The sequence below is a fragment of the Cervus elaphus genome, chromosome 30, assembly GCF_910594005.1.
Source record: "Cervus elaphus chromosome 30, mCerEla1.1, whole genome shotgun sequence".
Classification (NCBI taxonomy): domain Eukaryota; kingdom Metazoa; phylum Chordata; class Mammalia; order Artiodactyla; family Cervidae; genus Cervus; species Cervus elaphus.
In genome coordinates, this window is record NC_057844.1 from 58,417,799 (window position 1) to 58,441,917 (window position 24,119).

Sequence of the window (24,119 nt, forward strand, 5' to 3'; positions counted from 1 at the left end):
TGATAAATGAGATCCGGGGTGCACCCACTGTGCATGCTCCAGTGTCTGACTCCCTGGTATCTGTAATCTCCAAGAGTCCCCTAACTCAAACAGTTGCAAAACAGAATCTTCTTTCAAATTCAGTCTTCTAGTCTCTTGATTGCTCAGTTTTTCCCAACTCATAAGTGGCACGATCTTTCAGTCCATCACCCAGACCAAAAACCTAGAAGACCTCTTTTGTTAATTTGCTTTGATCATATTCTGTATTCTAGGTTATTGAAAAACCTGCCACTCCATATTCAAAACTTTTCCTGATTGTCATAGTACTTTATAACCTTAAGGGGGAGTGTGGCTAAAAATATATATTTTTTGTTATTCCATGAAACTATATTGTCACCTGATTTTTATAATTATGCATTGCAGAAGCAATTAATCAGGGAAATAAAGAGAGACATTTCAAAACAAAGTGCTAAATTGAGAATAAATGTTTACTAGGTAGGCTAACTTGTTAACGGTATCTATTCTATCTAGTCATTGTCTTCTTCCTGCTTTAAAAAATAGAATTTTCAAAAAAAAAAAAAATAGAATTTTCATTTGCATATCAAAGAAAAACAGCAACAGGAAGGTCCAGGCACTTAATGGATCAATTTAGCTCTTATGAATTATGATAAATTAGCTCTGCCTGTATCTTAGTGTCTCTGTTGCTTCTTTTTCCTAATTGCTTCATCATATTCAGACAAATCTGATAAAGAGGAAAGGAAAGGTTTCCAATCAAAATCTGTATTTTTGGTTAATTTAGACCCTATGGTTACACTATAATCAGTAAATTAAATTGCTACAAGTGAAAGGTTGCTTTTCAATCTTTAAAGTGCTTAAATGAACTTTCATTCTTCTGCCTACATTTGAGTGAAATGATGTAGCTCCCCTGACTTGTTCCAGTTCTTTATCTGACTGTCGTTGCTGGAACACCAAATTAATCCAACATTATTCAGTGAACTAAACACTACGTAATAAAATAATGGGGTATGTGCTTACACATGTGTATGGAAATGTGAGAGAATCATAAACACAGCACAAATTTGACCAACCATAAATTCTGACATACAATTCAGGTAACATATTAAATCCTAAACATGTATTTTTATTCAAAGAGGAAAAAAACAGACATTCAGCCAATCTTATTCTTAGCTAAGTCTTAACTTTCTTTGGAAGTAGGACATCATAACAGTTTTTACTTCCTAGGACTTTTTCTCAGTTGGATATTTCAAAGTAGCCTATTTATTTTTAATGATTTGATATTCTGTCTTCAGTGCCTTTTACAAGGTTAAGTTACATTTACGTTATACTACTAAAAATACTGTTCAACCTAAAGTACTAAAGTCTGAAAAGCTGCACATATAGGCAGAATTAATGACTAGCTGACTGTGTTCTTCATTTAGTCATCCAAAATGCAGAGTGCTGCTTTAGCTTTTAACTGTCATAACTACTGTTGCTATCATAGGGTCTTTGCACATATCTGTCACTTACTAGATCTCAGCAGGATGATAAAATATATGCTCTTTGTAAGGAATCAAGGAGGTTTTTAAAACCTTTAAAACCAAGGCCTATTGATGAACACTTTTTCCAGTATCTGTGGTTGGTGAAATTCTGTTTTATAGAGAAAATATACAAGTAGAAAATATACGAGTAGAAATATACAAGTAGAAAATATACAAGTAGAAAACCTACTTGTAAGCTACATTTTGTCAAATAAACATAGTAAAGAATTAGTTATTCATGCTGTTGTTTCTATTTGAGACACCAACTGTTGTACAAAACTAGTGTCCTGACTTTCCTCATTTTATACATAAGGACCACTTTGAAAATTTAACTGAAAAATCAAATTGTCTTTAAAATTTACTTTTCTCTATTTTTAGAAGCATAAAGAAATAAATGTATTAGAAATTATTGAAGGCAACATATTTCCAAAAATAAAAGAATAATGCTAATAGATTTTAATTTTGATAGTGTTAGAAGTCAAATAATATATGTATGGCTATTGCTAACCTTAGCTTTATTCAAGATTATAAATCCATTTCCCTGGCTAAGTTCTAAAGACTATGTGTCTGACCCTAGTCCTTTAATTTAATTTGATATACATGTCAAATATCCATTTACCATTTAGAGCATTGTGTGTGTGTTATTTCATGTGAATATGTAAGAACAAAATGTGTAATCTACATCTTCACTTTATTGTCCACTTGTAACTACATTTTCTTTTGTAACTACATTTTATGATCTAGTTTTATTTTCATGTAAGTTTCAACTGCAAAGTTTTCAGCTTTGTGAATAGATATCCTATTTTAATGTCTTAACTATCCTATCCTGGACATATGCTTTGTTTGCAGTGTTTCTACCATAACAGATTGCCTGCAGTAAGCATTCAGGTCTAAGTGGCCTGTTGCATTTGTGCCACAAATGTGATAGGGTATTTAAGAATGGAATTGCTGGGCCTTAGCTTATACACACTTTTAGTTTAATTAGATGACGTTTGCTCTCAAAATAGTAGTAACAATTCACTCCCTCAGAATCATTTAAGAAAAATAATTTTATCTATATTCTTGTCAATATCTGAATCTATATACTTCTTTATTTTTTCCCAGAATTGTGGTTTGAAATAATAGCTTTTAATTGCTTTAGTTTATATTTTGCTGGTAGCTTGTAAGATTAAGCTCCCTTTCATATCTTTAATTTCTCTAAAGACTTTTAATTCTGGGAGTTCTTCGTTCTATTTTTGAACTTTGTTCTAAATCCTATAGGTTTTTAATCTTTTTCTTAATATACTTTGGATGCTAAATATCTTCTATTATATTGAATTATATTTTCTGTCAGCTGTTTGGATCCGTTACTTGTAAAAGATTATTATCAGAATCCAATAGTCTAAAACCAGTCATGGGAAATATTAATTACTTTTAAATAAATTAACTATACAGACAAAATGTTGGTTTGTTGCCTTGGTATGGAAAAATATGTGACTTGGTTGATCATTTCTGTATTTATTATTTCTTAGGGTAGTTTGCTCAAATGCATTTTTAGAAAAAATAATGGTTTACATTTATCAGGTTTATAGATACCAAGGATAAGTATTGTTCTGATAAACTATTTTTTATTGTACCTGCTCAAAGATTTTATGTTTTGTTTCTGTTATTTATTAAAACTCTATTTTTATCTAATGCATGGATAAGAATAAAGAACACATTTTAAGAAATAGAAAACAATTATAGAGAAAAGGATTTATTATGAGGTAGACTTTTCCAAATTATAATTTTCAAGCAAGACATACTTCATCTTACCACTGTCCCTGTCTTTTCAGAGAGGCATATAACTTTTGTTATAGTTTGATTTAGATCTAAATTGTCTACAACAAAATTGTAATTTTTAATGTATAGGTGTGGGAGATTTTTAACAATACATAGAATTGTGTATCTACAGCCAAAGTTAAGATAAAGTACTACGTGCTTCAAATTCCCTCGTACATTTTTTGTAAATGACCTTTGCCTTCACTTGATCTCCAGTAAACCAATGCCCTGACTTCTGTCAGTATAACTAAATAATGAATTTAACTCAGAAATTCATTAAAATGAACTCTCATAGTACGTAGACTCTTGGCTCTGTCTTTGTTCACTTAGCATTATGAATGTCACATTATTCCACATTGAGCCTGTGTCAGTAATTTGTTGTTTCCTTTAGTTCAGTAGTGCCTCATTGTATTGATGGGCTTTTGATTTTTTATCATTTCATCAGCTGAAGGACATTTAGGCTGTTTTCAGATTTTGGTAGTTGTGAATAAAGTTGAATACAATACTCATACCTTAGAGTAAATACCTTAAATTTCTGGTTCTTATGGTAAGTTTACACTAGCTTTGTAAGGAACAGTCAGTTTGTTTTCCAAATTGACTATACAGAATCTTCTAACAGAAATGTATGAGTTCCACTTCCTTCATACCCTCATCAGCACTTGGTACAATTAAGGTTGGGATCTCAGCTATTCTAAGAAGTGTTTAGTGGTATCTCACTTTGGTTTCAAATTGATTTTTGCTAAGGAATAATCTATTGAACCATATTTTTAAATGTTTAAAGGTTTGCTGTCTCCAATGAGAAGAAAACTGAAAGTGTGATAAGTACAAAATAGAAGTTATTTATCACATTTGAAATGTTGACTAAATAAATTCTCATTTCCTAAGTGTGACTTCATGCTCTTTATTCATGTTCCCATTTATATTTTTTCCCTAATGTCATTATATGTAAACAACAGGAAGTATACTTGCCATTCTTTAGAAGTAACAAGAATTATGCATATAGTTAAGGTCTTGATATTGTTTATTTTAGTTTTGGTAAAAAAGTAATCATACTAAGACTTCTATTTCTAAAGCAGGTATAAGAATGTATCCAAGGTAAACTTTTAGTGGTCATCTATTTATTTACTATTTACATTTTCTTCATAGGCTTGTTAAAACTGGGGATTGTAAATAATACAAAACTGTGACACATTGTGGATACATACTCTTAGATATAAGAGAAAGGTTGTCAAGGTTGAATACATGGAATTAAAAGCAGGCTCACTTCTCAACAGACAATGAGATAAAAACAAAAAACAATCGTGTGGAAATATGTTCCAATATTCCATCCTAGCTGTAAGTGCCCTATTTCCTACTAAAGTGAAAGGAAAAGCTCACTTCTTTCAGTGTTTTTGTCTGTAAGAGCAATGATACCTGAATGTTAAACATTCCACTTGTTATTTCCAACCTAAGAAAAAATACAAAATATCAAGAAATAATTTTTTTTTTAAAGTTCCAAAGCATGATAAAAATAGCTGCTGACTTAGAATTAGCCCATCATCCTACCCATGTGAATAACCTAGCTCTTTAGTTTATGTGACATATGATGACCTATCTACATGTTTAATTTCCTTTCCAATTTACTGGCTACCAGGAACATTATAATAAATAGTAATTTTATTAGTTATCTTAGATTCAGCTGTCTGCACCTGTGTTAGTAATTATAAACAAGTGATTAATGTGATAGAAGCAGCTCATTTCATCAGAGAATGGCATTTTCCTTGCTCTGACACTTCATTGTGCCAGTCATCTCCAAACATAAGGTCACAGCTGTTCTGTGACATTTTTACACAATGGAAAATCAGCCTGTTCCATAGAGAAATAAAAAAAAGAAATTTAATAACCTGACATTTGATAGTAGAAAAAATTATTTCAAATACAAGTAATTTTACATGCAACTTATGTGAAAACAACATCAGTGTTAAAGAAATAAAAAGAAATATTTTCTTAGGAATATTTTGAGTTTTAATATGTGGACATAACAAGGCCATCATCCTGAGTCATTTACCCAATGAGCAGGACTGACAATCTCATGAAACCTTTCCAGCAACCTACATGCATGCAATGCAAAAAAAGCTCCCAAGTGTTTACTATTTATGAAAAATAATCACTGTTCACTTATATTTTAATAGTGCTTTTACAACTTTACATACATGTCGATTTTGATGTAGAGCTACCAGAAGTAGGTGCATCACTTTCTTAAAGTGACATGCTATAATTGCAATGAAATTTAAGGTCTATTATGACAATAATAGAATATTCTGTCCTTTCTTTTCAGTCCATGAATTTGTCTATTCTGCTACCAGTGCCATGCTGGGTTTTTTTTTGTTGTTGTTGTTATTTTTAATTAAATAATAATTGCTTTACAATATTGTATTGGTTTCTGCCATACAGCAACATGGCTCAGCCATAGGTGTACATATGTGCCCTCCCTCTTGAGTCTCCTTCCCAACTCCCACCCCAGTGCATCCCTCTAGGTTGTCCCAGAGCCCTGGTTTGAGTTTCCTGAGTCACACCGCAAACTCCCACTGCTATTTTACATATGGTTGTGTATGTTTCCATGTTATTTTCTCCATTTGTCCTACCCTCTCCTTCCAGCCCCCAACCCCATGTCCAAAATTCTGTCCTCTAAGTCTGCATCTCTATGGCTGCCCTGTGAATAGGTTCATCAGTACCATCTTTCTAGATTCCATATTTGTGCATTAATATTTCAATATGTGTTTTTCTTTTCCTAACTTCACTCTGTATGATGGACTCTAGGTTCATCCACCTCATTATAATGCATTCTTTTTTATGGTTGAGTAATAGTCCACTGTATATATGTACCACAGCTTCTTTATCCATTCATATGTCAAGGGACATCTAGGTTGCTTCCATGTCCTAGCTATTGTAAATAGTGCTGAAAAGAACATTAGGGTACATGTATTATTTTCAGTTATGGTTTCCTTAAGGCATAGGCCCCGTGGTGGGGTTTTTAGGGCATATAGTATTTTTATTCCTAGTTTTATAGGGAATCTCTATACTGTCTTCCATAGTGATATTATGCTGCTTTAATTATTTGAATTAGCACACTTGTTATATTTATGTTTGTTTTTACTGACATTTTAAGAATTGCTTACTAAACTGTATGTCTGCATATTTAGACATTTTTTAATAAAATATTGACATTGTTCTTCCTTTGAGAAATATTAATTTCTCTAACTTAAAAACTATAGTTCTTATTATAGTAATGAAGTATTTGGGCTATTACCTTTGATAGAATTTGAATGTCACAATTCATCTGTCAAGTATGACTTTCAATAAAGGAAGTGTTAATAGCCTTTATTAATAATTAGAGTTTCGATATTTTAAATGTTCATGCATATTTCACTACCTGTCCTATAAAACAATTGTAAAAAGTGAATTTTTCTACTATTTTAATGTTTTTTCTTGCTCTTTGGTCATTCCCCAAATTCCAAACTGTATATATCTACTAGCATATGTATTAATTTCCATGATTTCACTCAACTCACTGCTTTTAAAAGGTTTATATATACTGATGATTTGAATTTGTAGACTTACCTTCCACCACAATAGACTATTATATATGATTGTAGCCATGAAATTAAAAGACACTTACTCCTTGGAAGGAAAGTTATGAAAAACCTAGACAGCATATTTAAAAGCAGAGACATTACTTTGTCAACAAAGGTCCATCAAGTCAAGGCTATGGTTTTTCCAGTGGTCATGTATGGATGACTATAAAGAAAGCTGAGCACAGAAGAATTGATGGTTTTGAACTGTGGTGTTGGAGAAGACATTTCAGAGTCCCTTGGACTGCAAGAAGATTCAACCAGTCCATCCTAAAGCAGATCAGTCCTGGGTGTTCACTGGGAAGACTGATGTTGAAGATGAAACTCCAATACTTTGGCCACCTGATATGAAGAGCTGACTCATTGGAAAAGACCCTGATGCTGGGAAAGATTGAGGGCAGGAGGAGAAAGGGACGTTAGAGGAAGAGATGGTTGGATGGCATCACTGACATAATGGACATGGGTTTGGGTGGACTGCAGGAGTTGGTGATGGACAGGGAGGCCTGGTGTGCTGTGGTTCATGGGGTCACAAAGAGTCAGACACAACTGAGCGACTGAACTGAACTGAGCTATATATTTATGTCTTGTGTTTGGATTTGTATTGTGTATCTAAGCCTGTAAAATTGAAATATATGTTTTTTAACCACACAAAATCTATGCCCTGCCATCAAGCACCTTCCTTCTCTACATCACCCAGCAGATACTTGGTCAGAGATGTAGGAGTCATTCTTGAGTCTTCATATTTCCTTCCATGCTCCCACAACCAATTAGCAACAAATTATTCATCTGTACATGGGACATTCTGTTCATCTTTCCTACTCTCCTCTACTTTAAGCTATTTGTTCAGATTACTATAATGTTCTGAATTGATTGGTTCTGCCTTTATTTTGTTCTTTCATATAGTTTCTCTTTTAGATAGCAGCCTGGGACCATTGCTAGATTATCAAACAAATGATATAATTCCTCTCAGTAAGAGAACCCAATAACTTCTCATTTCAGTCAGATTAAAATTCTAACTTCTTACAATGACTTAGGTGCTACCTGATCTGGCCCCAAAATATGCCACTCTAATTTCATCTCTCACAGAAGATGACATATATCCTTTACTGCAATTCATAATTCCCTAGTCTTCTTTCATTCCTTTGAATATATCAAGCTTCTTTCAGTTTCAGAGACTTTGGAAAAGTTTTGGCATCCAGTTAGATTATAATACTCCATGTCTTCAAGTAGCTACTTACTTTTTGTTGTACAGTTTTGAATTCAAATGTCACTTTATCAGAGAACCCATCCTTGTCATTACAGTCAAGCATCAATTTATATCTATGATAATACCAAGTTTATTTTCTTTATTTATTGACTATTATCTAAAAATATTTTAATTGCTTCTTTACTTGTCTTTTCAATAAGATAGTATTTTCTTTGAGGGCAAGGATTCAAATTATTCAATATAATTCTGGGATATAGCAGTCATTCAATAAACGTTGTTGACTTACCAAAGGAGGTTGCCCAGATGATGCTAGTGGTAAAGAACCCACCTGCCAAGGCAGGTAAACTTAAGAGATGTGGCACTGATCCCTGGGTCGAGAAGATCCCCTGGAGATGGAAATGGCAACCCACTCCAGTATTCTTTCATAGAGAATCCCATGGACAGAGGAGCCTTGCAGGCTGTAGTTCATAGGGTCACAAAGAGTCGGACATGACTGAAGCAACTTAGGACACACACGCATGACTTACCCATATGTCTGAATGTTTGTATCCCCACAAAATTCATATGTTGAAAACATAATCTCCATTTTTATTGTATTTGAAGATGAGGTCTTCCAGATGTAGTTAGATCATGACTGTGATGGAATTAGTGCCCTTTTTATATGAGACTGGAGAGAGCTTGCTCTCTCTCAGACATTTAAAACAATCAATAGGGTCCTCATTATACCCAGCCATGCTAGCACCCTCATTTACGGCTTCAGCCTTCAGAGCTGTGAGACATAAATATTCATCGTTTAAGCAACCCAGTCTATGGCATTTGTTGTGGCAGTCTAAGGAGACTAAGACATTTACCAGGTTCTATTGTAATTAGAGCCAAGAATATTTTTAAAATATATTTCAGAAGCCATGTAAGTATTGTGGCATTCAACCTTTATCAAGTGTTATATATTTTTTTCTGATATATATTTGTCTTCTTACTTATTTTTATTTCCATGGAACTTTTCTTAATATATTTAATAGCTATTCATTATTTTCTGTGGACTAGTAGAATTAGAGAATGAAAGAACCACTTATTTGTCCATCTATTCATTTAACATTATTTATGAGATGCCCACTGTGAGCTAGGTATCCAGGGTATTCAGGTGCTACCTTCATGAATCTACTTTTCTAATCAGGAGAGAATCTCAATAAATAAATAAACAAACATATTAATATGGCAAAGAAGGTAAAGTGCTATGAGGGCAATTAAGTAAGGTAAACAATATGTTGTGTGTTCCAAGGACATGTTTACATAGTGCATTTAGGGAAGTATTTGCTAATAAGATGAAAGTTTGGTAGTGACATCAGTGAACCATGAATTAAGATATCTACAGAGGAAGCATTCATGGCATAGAGAAAAGCAAAGACCTGAAGAGAAAAGATAGTTGTTCCCCTTCAGGAAGAGCAAAGAGTCCAGTGTTGCTGTGGCTGAGTGAGTAAACAGAAGAGCTAGTAGAGGTGAAGATGATCCAACTCAAGCTGAGTTTTTTGATCCAAAGAAAGGACTTTGTTGTTGTTGTTAGTAAGATGGGCAATTATTTAGAGGAGTTCATGCAGAGAACTGATAAAATCTGACATGTTCTTTGAGTGGCCCATTTTCACTGCTTTTTGTACAGAACAGAAGCAGAAGGATCAATTGAATGACTGTTGTAATTATTTAGGTTGGGGATATTGTGTGGGCTTGACAAAGGACGGATGGTAATAGTGAAAGTGGCTAGTTTTGAGTTTTTTTGCTTTGCTGTGTTTTACTTTGTCAGAGGTGATTAGGAAACACTGGATTTCTAATGTTTATTTTCATCTTTATTAGCTAGTCAACAGAAGGCATTTGGTACATAGGTTTATATACAAGCCTGAGATTTAGAGTTCTGGGCAGTGGATATATGAATACAAATTGATGAAATTAATTGAGACACTAAATGATTTCATATATAGAGCTAATAGAAAATATTACAGTGGTGAGCCCTGGGGCATGTTGTAATTTAGAAGTGGTCAGCTGTCGAGGAACCATGGAAAGAAACTCATATAAGGAAAAAAAAAAAAAACAGGACCAGGAGCTGGGACTGTTTAGGCAGGCTGGTTGAAGAATTTCATGACTTAAGGGTATAGAAATGACTTTTGCTAACAACATTTCAAAGAGTCCCTGGAAGCCATATTCATAAATGTTGCATTACATTAGTTGTTGTATCATGAGTAATGATGTAGCCAACAATACAGTAAAAGGCGTTTTGAAGCAGCAGAGGCAAGAATATCTCTATTAGTCAATGCATACTTGTCTATAGGACTAAGGCATTGGGTAACAACAGAGTCAGTACCCCATTCTTTTATGTTGGAAGACAATAAATGAGCCAGGGGTAACATTTTTGACAAAAAGATGAAGCAATGTTTCCTAGACCTGACCAGGAAGAGATGGTATTTTGATACTATGAAAAGTCTCCACATACACATTCTGGACAGTAGTAGATAAATACTCTTCTCTACCTGTGATTCCAAGTCACCATTAAATCACCATGTGCTAAGTCACTTCAGTCATGTCTGACTCTTTGTGACCCTCTGGACTGTAGCCCTCCAGGCTCCTCTGTCTATGGTATTCTCCAGACAAGATTATGAGCCCATATTTTTATAATACATTTTAAAATAAATTGTATATATAGGAAGAGGTATCATAAAAATATTTTCCTTGGCTCCTAATGCAACTTAAGGATAGCTCTGGTTTCAATTTTGTGTTCTGATTTTGAAATTGTATTGTTATATAAGAAAATTCTCCAATCTAAGGAACATATGCAGGAAACATTTAGAAATAAATGGCTCAGTGTCTGAAATTTACTTTTAAATGATTCAGGAAAATGTTATACAAGCATATATTTGCTTTGTAAATTTTAAAATATTTTAGCTCTTTATTTCAATTTTTAGAGATATATGGTAAATTAAAGAGCTACTTCTTGAAATTGTTAAAATTATTTTGAATCTTAGATATGTGTACTAGTCTACCTTATGTTATTCTGTTTTACTTTAGTATACTTGATCGTAAATTAACTTTATTTCCCAAAATATAGTGCTATTAATCAGGAAAATGTAGCAAATCCTGGCTATGTGAAACCATAAGTAGATCTTGTACCAATCAGAATAATATATATTCTGAATGTTCATGAATCAAATAAACAAAGATGAGTTGCTAACTTTTTGATATGTTTTGTCATATTTTTCTATTTTTTCAACTACATCTTTAAATAAATTTGTTTACATCATATAAAAAGGAACCATTTTATAGGCACACTGCTAAAAAGTTGACTATTGGTGTAAAAGAATATAGTGATTGTACATAAATTAAGCAGAGGTCTCTAATTTTATTATTTTAACATAATCTGATTTGAAAAAATACTAATATACTGTTATATCTTAATTTTATTTATAGTTACAGACTAATGATCATTCAATCACTAAGAGGCCCTTTGGTACTTGGAAAGAGATGGCACTGAAAATAATTTGCAAGACAGAGATTTTATAATGAGATGAATCTGAGGCAAAGGCAGGTTAAAAGACTGAGAGGAAGTGACCCTACTTCTGATCTCACTTTTCTGCAAATATAATATGGTCATTGACATGAACAAAATAAGTATTTAACTACTCAGAACTAAGCAATTCAAATCCAATAGGATTTTTGCTTCTAAATTTCTAAAAAATGAAATCATGTTTCTGATGATCTTGGCAAATGTTAGTTAATCATACTGGTAATAAGGATGTCTTCAGTGAATGCTATTCATCACAGTGTCAAGACTTAATAGACTTATAGGTGGACCTACAGGGCCTTATGCTGAGTGAGTTAAGTCAGAGAGAGAAAGACAAATACTGTGTTATCATTTACATGTGGAATATAAAAAATAAAACAATCAAATGTATATGACAAAACAGAAACAGACTCATAAATACAGAAAACAGCCTAATGGTTACCAGTAGGAAGAGGGAAGGAGGGAGGGGCAGAATAGTGGTATAGGATTAAGAGAGAAAACCTACTGTGAATAAAATAGGTAAGAAAAATTATATTGTACAGTGCAGAGAAATATAGCCATTTTTATGATAATTTTAGATAGAGTTAATCTTTTAAAATATTGAATCAAGGACTTCCCTGGAAGTTCAGTGGTTAGAACTTTGCTTTCTAGTGCAGGTGATGGAGGTTTGATCCCTGATTAGGGAGCTAAGATCTCACTTGCCTTGTGGCCAAAAAAAAATGAAAGCATTAAAAAAAAAAAAGTGATACTGTAACCAATTCAATAAAGACTTTTCAAATGGTCCAAAAATATCGAATCACTTTTGTACATCTGAAACTAATATAATATTGTAAATCAGGTATACTTCAATATATACATAGAGAGAGAGAGAAAGAGAGAAATTTTAAAAAGGACAATAGACTGATTAGTAACAAAGTGGTTCACTGCATTATCTTCAGTATTTCTTTATGGCTTCTTAAATTTCCATGTCAGTAACTACAAAACAAGGCTAGAAAATGGGAAATTAAAATGCACGTACCTTTTGCATTTGAAGTTTATCCTTTTGCTCTTGTTTTTCTTTTTTCTTTTTTTCCATTTTTATTGGACATAAAAAATATTCCCTAAGGTAAAAAGGGACAGTTTAAGCATACTGGTGTTTTTGTTCTTATAGTTAAGAGGAAAATCAGAGTTTTGATAGATTAAATTTTCTTTGGTCTCTGAAACTTTCTGCATGGTTAGTTTTCAGGCAAGCCACACATATTGTTCTTAAATTTGGATCTTTTTGATTTGAATTTGGATCTTTTTTCTATTTCCTTTCTTATAATATGTATTTTTGAATTTATGAAAACTTTAGTAATACTTTTAATTTTCTGTGTTTCAGCTCTTCAGTCATTTTGGTGTTATCAGAGGCAAAGGATTTCAGACTGTGATCTCTGAACTCCAGTATACTGCCCATTCTTCCTCTGATGGTCCCACTGTCTAGGTTCAGGGTTCAGTTCCTATTGATTAAATGAAAACTCAATATAGGCATTATATTTCTTCAGTTTTAATGATAATATGTATATTGTGTCTTAAAAATAACTCTCTGATAGTCTTATGGAGATCTTACACATTTTAAAACTAATACAGCTTTTGTAATTTTTGTTTTATATCTTTCTATTTATTTAAAAGATCTAAGCTATACCTTGAAAAATGAAGCCAGAACAAACCTGATTCATGTTCACAAATGTTTTTTCTTCTTTCTACTGTGCCCTTCTCTTAGGCTTTTGTCCTGTTTCTGGCCTTTTCAGAATCCAACTTTTATAAAAGTTCTTTAGCTTTGGTTATAAGTTGTAGTGATTTTGCTCAAGCTTAGCTCTTCAATTGCCATAGGTAGAATTTTTGTAAAAGGTAAACTTTGTTTTTTTTATTTGGTATTGATATCTGAGTACCTTTGTGCTGTAATTTTGAATAATTCATTTGACATAAAACTAGCTATCAGGTATAAAAGTGATTAAGCTTTAAATGAACATTCTTGCTCAAAGAACACTTTTCCTCACCACAGTTATTTGGATTAGAGAGATCTGGTAGACCTCCTCCAAACCCCAGCTTACACATAAAAGCACATAAATATTTTGTTTTATTGAAAATTACAATGAAAAAAAGAGAAAAGAATTTCGAAAGTATCTATTTGAACTTGTCAAGTTGTCAGTTTTACATATTGGCTTGTATTTCTGGAGATATGACATGTTTACAGAAAGAAATAAGGGACCCATCAGCATGTATTTTAGTTGGTATTTAAAGAATAAATTCTGGATGAGGTTGAATATGAAAAACATAGATAATTAATAAAATGGACCTTTGGATGATACCTATTATCAGGCCAATAGTTAGATTTTAGAAGAGGAATAGAAGCAGAAAGGAGAAAAATGAACAGCCAGTAGTGAAAGAGAATTATTTCAGCAAGCCAAGAGCAGCTGAGTCAAAGAAGATGTGTCATGTAAAGGACAAATCAGAAGAGTGACTAGATACTGAGAAGTGTTCTCTGGAGGTGGCAACACAAAGGAAATAGTGACATTGATAAACAGCAGTTACAATGAATGTTGGGAGGAAAATGTTCTTGTGAAGGGATACAGTTTTGTAAGCAAGTGAAGACAGAGCTGATACAAATGAAGTATTCCTAGACAGAAAGTAGAGAAATTAAATATAGCTCTGGGGCAGTGATATTTATAAGTGGCTCATTTTATGAATTTATTATAGTCAATCAGTGTGTAATAACTATATTTTTTGTCTATTTATTTGAGATGATCTAAAGACTATCTCAGTTCAGTTCAGTTGCCCAGTCATGTCCGTCTCTTTGCGACCCCATGGACTGCAGCACGCCAGGCCTCCCTGTCCATCGCCAACTCCCAGAGTTTACTCAAACTCATGTCCACTGAGTCAGTGATGCCATCCAACCAGCTCACCTCTCACTTCCTCTCCTCCTACTGCCATCGATCATTCCCAGCATCAGGGTCTTTTCAGATGAGTCAGTTCTTCGCATCAGGTGGCCAAAGTATTGGAATTTCAGCTTCAACATCAGTCCTTCCATTGAATATTCTGGAATTATTTCCCTTAGGATGGACTGGTTGAATCTCCTTGCAGTCCAAGGGACTCTCAAGAGTCTTCTCCAACACCACAGTTCAAAAGCATCAATTCTTTGGTGCTCAGTTTTCTTTATAGTCAAACTCTCACATCCAGACATGACTACTAGAAAGACCATATCTTTGACTAGGTGGACCCTTGTTGGCAAAGTAATGTCTCTACTATTTAATATGCTGTCTAGGTTGTTATAACTTTTCTCCAAGGAGCAAGCATCTTTTACTTTCATGGCTGCAATCACCATCTGCAGTAATTTTGGAGCCCCCCAGAATACAGCCTGTCACTGTTTCCACTGGTTCCCCATCTCTTTGCCATGAAGTGATGGGACTGGATGCCATGATCTTAGTTTTCTGAATGTTGAGTTTTAAGCCAACTTTTTCACTCTCCTCTTTCACTTTCATCAAGAGGCTCTTTAGTTCTTCTTCACTTTCTGCCATTAGGGTGGTGTCATCTGTATATCTGAAGCTATTGATATTTCTCCTTGCAATCTTGATTCCAGCTTGTGCTTCCTCCAGCCCAGCGTTTCTCATGATGTACTCTGTATATAAGTTAAATAAGCAGGGTTACAATATACAGGCTTGATGTAATCCTTTCCTATTTGGAACCAGTCTGTTGTTCCATGTCCACTTCTAACTGTTGCTTTCTGACCTGCATACAGATTTCTGAAGAGACAGGTCAGGTGGTCTGGTATTCCCATCTCTTTAAGAATTTTCCAGAGTTTGTTGTGGTCCACACAGTCAAAAGCTTTGGCATAGTCAATAAAGCAGGAGTTGATATTTTTCTGGAACTCTCACTTTTTCGATGATCCAATGGATGTTGGCAATTTGATCTCTGGTTGCTCTGCCTTTTCTAAATCCAGTTTGAGCATATAGAATTTCCAGTTCATGTACAGTTGAAGCCTGGCTTGGAGAATTTTGAGCATTACTCTACTAGCGTGTGATATGAGTGCAATTCTGTGGTAGTTTGAGCATTCTTTGGCATTTCCTTTCTTTGGGATTGGAATGAAAACTGACCTTGTCCAGTCCTGTGGCCACTGCTGAGTTTTCCAAATTTGCTGGCATATTGAGTGCAGCACATTCACAGCATCATCTTTTAGGATTTGAAATAGCTCAACTAGAATTCCATCACTTCACTAGTTTTGTTTGTAGTGATGCTTCATAGGGCTGACTTGATTTGCATTCCAGGATGTCTGGCTCTAGGTGAGTGATCACACCATCATGGTTATCTGCATCATGGAGATCTATTTTGTATAGTTCTTCCGTGTATCCTTGCCACCTCTTCTTAATATCTTCTGCTTCTGTTAGGTCCATACCAATACCATTTCTGTCATTTATTGTGCCCATCTTTGCATGAAATGTTCCCTCAAGTCTATCTAACAAGTTCTAATCATTTAAGAGTTTTTTCCAATATAGTTACAAGCTATAAGAGATGGGAATACCAGATCACCTGACCTGCCTCTTGAGAAACCTGTATGCAGGTCAGGAAGCAACAGTTAGAACTGAACATGGAACAACAGACTGGTTCCAGATAGGAAAAGGAGTCTTTCAAGGCTGTATATTGTCACCCTGCTTATTTAACTTATATGCAGAGTACATCATGAGAAACACTGGGCTGAAGAAGCACAAGCTGGAATCAAGATTGCCAGGAGAAATATCAATAACCTCAGATATGCAGATGACACCAGCCTTATTGCAGAAAGTGAAGAACTAAAGAGTCTCTTGATGAAAGTGAAAGAGGAGAGTGAAAAAGTTGGCTTAAAGCTCAACATTCAGAAAACTAAGATCATGGCAGCTGGTCCCATCACTTCATGGCAAATAGATGGGGAAACAGTGGAAACAGTGTCAGACTTTATTTTTTGGGGCTCCAAAATCACTGCAGATTGTGACTGCAGCCATGAAATTAAAAGACACTTACTCCTTGGAAGGAAAGTTATGACCAACCTAGACAGCATATTAAAAAGCAGAGACATTACTTTGCCAACAAAGGTATGTCTGGTCAAGGCTATGGTTTTTCCAGTGGCCACGTATGGGTGTGGGAGTTGGACTGTGAAGAAAGCTGAGTGCCGAAAAATTGATGCTTTTGAACTGTGGTGTTGGAGAAGACTCTTGAGAGTCCCTTGGACAGCAAGGAGATCCAACCAGTCCATCCTAAAGGAGATCAGTCCTGGGTGTTCATTGGAAGGACTGATGCTGAAGCTGAAACTCCAATACTTTGGCCACCTCATGCGAAGAGTTGACTCATTGGAAAAGTCCCTGATGCTGGGAGGGATTGGGGGCAGGAGGAGAAGGGGACGACAGAGGGTGAGATGGCTGGATGGCATCACTGACTCGATGGGCATGAATTTGGGTAAACTCCGGGAGTTTGTGATGGACAGGGAGGTCTGGCGTGCTGCGATTCATTGGGTCGCAAAGAGTCGGACACGACTGAAGGACTGAAATGAACTGATATAAATATGTGATTTCTTACTGAGTTATGTTAGCTTTCTGTATTTATTTGTAGTGTCAAGTTTTCTATAATATATTATTTTCAATAACTCTTTCAACAATTTATTTCAGTGTTATTTTTGTCCTTTTTAAGCCACTACGTGAACAGCTTTCTAGATCATTCTCTTTGAGTTTTTCATTTTAAAATAGCTTTATCAATTCTTCATTTTACAAAATATGATGGTTTTTGTGTATTTTCCTGCCTTTATTAGGGTACAAATATTTTGTTCTTTTTATTCTTTTATCTGGTACAGTAAGAGACTGGGCAATATAGAACTGGGAACAGTTAAAATTACTGGATATCATTTAACTAACTTATGGTTGCTTCCTTGCCATAGGGTCACTGTCAACATTTAATTCTTCTGATCATGCATACATCTGTTTATATTTCTATCTATGGAACAAAGCATGCTTGTGTTTGTTCTCCATGGCTGCTCTTAGGTCACCTTCATCTCAACCTTTTGTTTCTAGCTTCCTTTTCCTCAACCTTCTCTGGTTTAATTGGTATTTCTATTCACAAATCTTGCTTAGTTGTCTATAGAGCTCTAGATTAGAGAAGGAAAAACCAAGACTCGATATTTTCTCCAGCTTTTTTTGAGCCCGCATGTATTCAATGTAACAGAAATATATTAGCTTTGGTTTTCAAACTCTAGCATCATCAAAATCATCTGGAGACTCTAACAAACACAAGTTTCCAGGACTCATTAACACCATATCTTCTGATTCAGTAGATCTGAGGAGAGACTTGGTAATTTACTTCTCTAACAAGTTCCCCAGTGATACTGATGCTGCTTTTCCAGGGATCATAGTTTGAGAAACACTGGTCTAGATTGAAAGACTGTCTCACATCACCATTATTAACTAGAAATATTGCTTCTTTTCCATCATAAGCATAAACGAGCTAGTGAAAGATCTTTGCCCTTCTGGTATTGATGCACCTTGCCTCAAATTTTGGATCAAGGCTTCTAATCATTAGTTGTGCAAAATCTAATTTAAAAGCTTGGAAAGTTTGGTCCTAACAACAGTATCACTGTCCATTCCATGAGCTATCTTGTAGCTAACTTTAGACTTCTGAATTACTTGCTGTACTTTCTCTCTTTTTACATTAGATCTACAGCATTGGATATCTCCTCAGGGAATCCTTCCTATCGCATACCTGAATGATATACCTCTTCCTTACCAGGCAAGCAATGATGTAAGCTTTTTCTAGAAACTTATTTGTTGTTTTTATTTTGGCCCAACTATGTTAGTTTTACTTACTGAAAATCTTAGTAACTTAATTCACATTCATTATTTCACAGTTACTACAGTCATGAATCCAAGGGTGGATTAGATGGGTCAGTGCTGACTCTCACAAGGCTGAAATCAAGGTGCTTTCCAGGGTTGGGTTATAATATGGTGATTCAACCAGGAAAGAATCTATATCTCCATTCTCTTAGAGAAAGGCAATGGCAGAATTCATATTTTTATGGGTGTGGGAATCCTGGCAGTGTGCTCTTTAAACCCGCCCATGCAAAGGAGAAACTGGGATGAGGAAGAGAGCAAAACAGAGTCATGTATGATGCAGTCACACAGGGGGCCTACCTTTGCCATAGTCTTTTGGTTAGAAGTAAGTCACAGATATTTCTCACAGTGGAGGGAAACAGATTACATGAAAGCCTGAAAGCAAAAGACTGGTAATATGAGGGCCTTTGAAGTCTGTCCACCACACCATTGAATATCTTACAGTGCTAACAAACAATAGAATTTCTTTGTTGATTTTAGGAAACTTCTTTTAATTTTTCCCTCTAAATAATGTTAAATGTTAAAGTATGATGATGAGGGCACTCTTTATAGAATAGCTGTAGCTGAAGTATAATGATAATACCAATAACTACTATTGGTATTTTTTGTTTTAATAAATATTTTTATTATGATAAGTCTATCTACTTCTGCTTTGTAAAAGAATGTTTTTGGCTATTCTTTGTTATGCTACAAATTATTGAAATTCTTAACAGGCAGACATTTGGTTTTAAGTATAAAAATGAAATCAGTAGTTAATGGTGAAAAGTTCAAAACAGGTATCATGTCATTTATTTTTCTAAAATGACAGTACAGAATTCCTCCTGCCTCATAGAAAGTTAGCTCAGTAATGGAACTTATTACAAACAAAATCTTTCATCAATATCCTAAAAATGTACATTCATTTTAGAATAATATATCTCATAGGCCATTAAATATGAAGTGTTTTGAATATTTTCTAATCTCTTACTAATATTCCACAATATATGCTAATTTTAATATTAAGTGTAGCCTTTGAGCAATATGTCTATATAAATCATAAAGAGTTGTATAAAGGTTTATACAGCTGTTTTCCTTTAAAAATATAACTGTTCATTGATTTTCCCTATATTGTATGTATTTTTTCAGAAATAATTGATTTTTATAATAGCTAGATATATAATAGTAAAATTAAAATTCTCACCTATGATCATAATTTTGAGAAGGTATTTATATAGTTTTACTCTCTGCAAAGTTCATAAATGTTGATGCACTTATTAGTACTCTTTTATGCATTTATTTGATGAAAGTGAAAGAGGAGAGTGAAAAAATTGGCATAAAACTCAGCATTCAGAAAACTAAGATCATGGCATCTGGTCCCATCAGTTCATGGCAAAGAGATGGGGAAACAGTGATGGACTTTAATTTTTTGGGCTCCAAAATCACTGCAGATGGTGATTGAAGCCTTGAAATTAAAAGACACTTCCTCCTTGGAAGAAAAGTTATGCCCAAACTAGACAGCATATTAAAAAGCAGAGACATTACTTTGCCAACAAAGGCCCATCTAGTCAAAGCTGTGGTTTTTCCAGTAGTCATGTATGGATGTAAGAGTTGGACTATAAAGAACGCTGAGCACTGAAGAATTGATGCTTTTGAACTGTGGTGTTGGAGAAGACTCTTGAGAGTCCCTTGGACAGCAAGAAGATCCAACCAGTCCTTCCTAAATGAAATCAGTCCTGAATATTCTTTGGAAGGACTGATGCTGAAGCTGAAACTCCAATACTTTGGCCACCTGATGTGAAGAACTGACTCATTTGAAAAGCCCCTGATGCTGGGAAAGATCGAAGGCAGGAGGAGAAGGGGACAACAGAAGATGAGATGGTTGGATGGCATCACCAACTCAATGGACATGAGTTTGAGTAAACTCTGGGAGTTTTAAATAAATGAACATTTATTTGAAATAAATATTCAGAAATTGAGAATGTTGCAAATATTCAAAAAATGAAAGGTTTTTTAGTACTTTTCACTACAAAGTATGTTAACTCACATTTATGCATGTATTAGAAATTAGGGAATCAATCATTCAGTATCTTGCAAGGATTGCTGTTCCCATGTTTAGCAACATGGGTTCATTATATCTTTGGTTAACTTGAGTTTTGGCAATTTTATATTTTTAGTATTTTTCAAATAGTGTTTCAGCACAAACTTATTCATTTTGTTTGTTTGATAGGAACAAATTTTATCTTCCAACTTGCACCTAATTGAATGTGGATTTTGCTTTAATATTGTCTTGAAAAAAAATTAAAGTGACCTTTATTTCACTGTTTAAAAGATGTTCATTAAGGTGGCCAAATAATATATCATATATATTACTGTAGTAGTCTTAAAGACTACTACTTAAATTTAATATTCTTAACTAGGTTGGAAGTTATAGCTCTCTAGAATTATTAGGCAGAACAATTAATACTTGGCTTCTCTTTTTCTATAAAGATCCAGTAATGAATTTTTCCTGTAAAAGAAAAACAATGCAGATTATATGTATAGATATGTATAGATAACATATATAAGTGAGATTATATAGTATTTGTCTTTATATATCTTTCTTATTTTAACTAAGCTAAGATCCTCCAAGTTCATCCATGTATCACAAATGGTCAGATTTCCTTATTTAAAAGGTTAATGATATTTTATCATAAATGTAATGAAATATTATATCTATTATTTTACATATATGTATGTATCAATATGAAGGATTTCCTGGTGGCTCAGTGGTAAAGAACCTACCTGTCAATGCAGGAGATACATGTTTAACTCCTCGGACAGGAAGATACCCTGGAGAAGGAAATAGGAACCAATGCCAGTATTGTTGCCTGGGAAATCCCATGGCCAGAAGAGCCTGCAGGGCTACAGTCCATGGGGTTGCAAAATACTATGAACACAACTTAGTCATTAAAGATTAAACAACACACACACACACACACACACACATATATACCATTCATCTGTTGAGATATTTAGGTGAAAAAATGACCTTATTGATATTGCTCTGAAAGTAAAATTTAGCTCATAAATTAAAGTCTATAATATGAAAATACTTCCACATTTTGGAGGGAGTATCCCCCTGATGCTAATCTCTGTGCATTTTAAGCATTGTTAAAGATCTACCTTCCAGGGCACCATGGAATACATTTTATTTTTATTTGACAAGAAATTCTAGTACTGTAATTAAAAAGGTAAATTACATGTAAAAGTCTTTATTTAAACTTTAAAATTTGCAGTAATGTAGGCTGCAATATTAATTCACTGTAAAACATAGTTGGGCATAGTTTTCAAATTAGTATTCTTGTTTAAGATAACGGCCTGGAGTAGTTTACTTAATTAAAAGAGAAGTATTTCATTTGAAACAATTAATGTTACTACATTCTCAAACTATTCTGGGAAATAAGTAAAATATCTCATCAAAAGAGAGAAAACATCTCATCAAAAGTTAGTTGACCGAATTTTTTAAATTCCTTGTTTACAGAGATTTTTATTAACTTGAATTTCTTATGACAAAAGTAAAAAAGAAAAGGATTTAATTTCCAGAGGGATGCTCACGGAAGGCAGCATCACTTTAAAAATGTGGACTTCCTTTGAACACAGCTTGTAGCCAGAACAGAAGAAAGAGAATAAGAGAAGAGTGACGTTAAAAGTGCCCTGTGGAATAAAAGAGGGGAACATATTTGTATCAACTGCCATGGCTATGATACTCTAAGAAAAAAAAAGGAGAGGTTCAGGAGGACTGTTATGAAAGGGAACTAGATGATGACCTGTTTCTCTCTGTGCCTGCCATCATTATAAGACTCGGCACTAATAATCTACAATAGTTACCTAGACTTTGCCGACAGAATTTTCTGTTTAATTTCATGCCATGCTGAGGAATGTCAGCTTCAAAGAGTAACATTTGGGTGCACATCATCTTGAACATTGAAATGAATGTGTTTTAATCACTTAGAATTTTATCATTATTCAGGACCTGTAGTGACTGATATGTCAATCACTAGTCACATGCTTTTCAGGCATTTAAAATGTGACTATTCGAAATTGGAATGTACTTAACTGTAAATCACACATTGGATTTTGAAGACAGGACAAAAAATAAGGAATGCAAACTCTCATGAACTATTTTATATTGATTAAATTTTGAAAAGATAGTATTTGAATAATGAGGTTAAATAAAATATATGACCAAAATAAATTTCCCTTATTTCTCTTTAGCTTTTTAACATGGCTACTAGCAAATTTAAAATTACATATTTGAATCTGTTATATTTCTATTTGATTGCACTGATGAAGATTTTAGCCAGAAATAACTCCCCCAATGTGCTCTGATTACTGGTTATATTATATAAATAACAGTTTATAATGAGACAAGATACTATCATTTATATAGTAATTGAGTTCTCAAAAAAAAATGATAATGCTTATTCTGAAACTGAGTGTAATTTAGTAAATATAGGAAGTTGGAGACTGAATACAACAAACTGAGAAACCAATCAATGCGCGTGAAGAGCACACACTAAAAAGAGGAAGCCAAAGGAACAGTCAAATCAAACTGCTAATGGGAGAGTAATCAGTAAGCTCGCCTTCCTTAGATAACCATTTTCTTAAAAAAGTAAATTCATTTATTTGTATAGAGGCCTGTTCAATAGTATCTGGCCCTACTCAATAATCATTTATTAGATAGCCTAGACTTGATAACTGCAGTTGTGAAATAAATAATCCTGATGCTTCTGAAACAGTCATTTTTGCATTCACTTCTTTTTTGTTGTTTTTTTTCCTTTAATCAAAATTTTTATTTATTTTTTTCATTTATTTTTATTAGTTGGAGGCTAATTACTTTACAATATTGTAGTGGTTTTTGCCATACATTGACATGAATCAGCCATGGATTTACATGTGTTCCCCATTCCGATACCCCCTCCTGCTTCCCTCCCCGTCCCATCCCTCTGGGTCTTCCAAGTGCCCCAGCCCTGAGCACTTGTCTCATGCATCCAACCTGGACTGGTGATTTGTTTCACCCTTGATAGTATACTTGCTTCATGAAACAGTCATTTATGACTATTTGTTACCAGAAACATGTGATACAGGTAAGATTGAGTCAAGAAATGTTAAATTTTTCTTACTATATGCCACTAACATGTTGCAAGACTAGTGATTTGAGACACATTACCTGTATGAGATTGTCAGTGGCATCCTTCATACAAACTTAGAACCACCAGAACTTTTACCATCCTGCCTTTGTAACTGTTGAGGAAGTTTGAGAATCTAATTATTTGCACTCGAGATTTAAGGCTTAATTGTCAAATATTGTGTTCTATAACTTTTGTAAAATGTTTCTCTCTTTTTCCCCTCACCAGTCTCTTTCCTTCCCTAAGAAGCTGGAAGCAAAAATATAATTTCTTGTAATGTTTTTTGGGATAGAAAAAAATTGCTCAGTATTAGAAAAGTGCTTTTTCACTCAGTGTTTAAAAGCAAACTCAAATGAAACTACTGTACAGCATAAAAATCATGAAGCTAAAGTCCAGTGACTTAGTTTATGTCCTTGGCTTGACCACA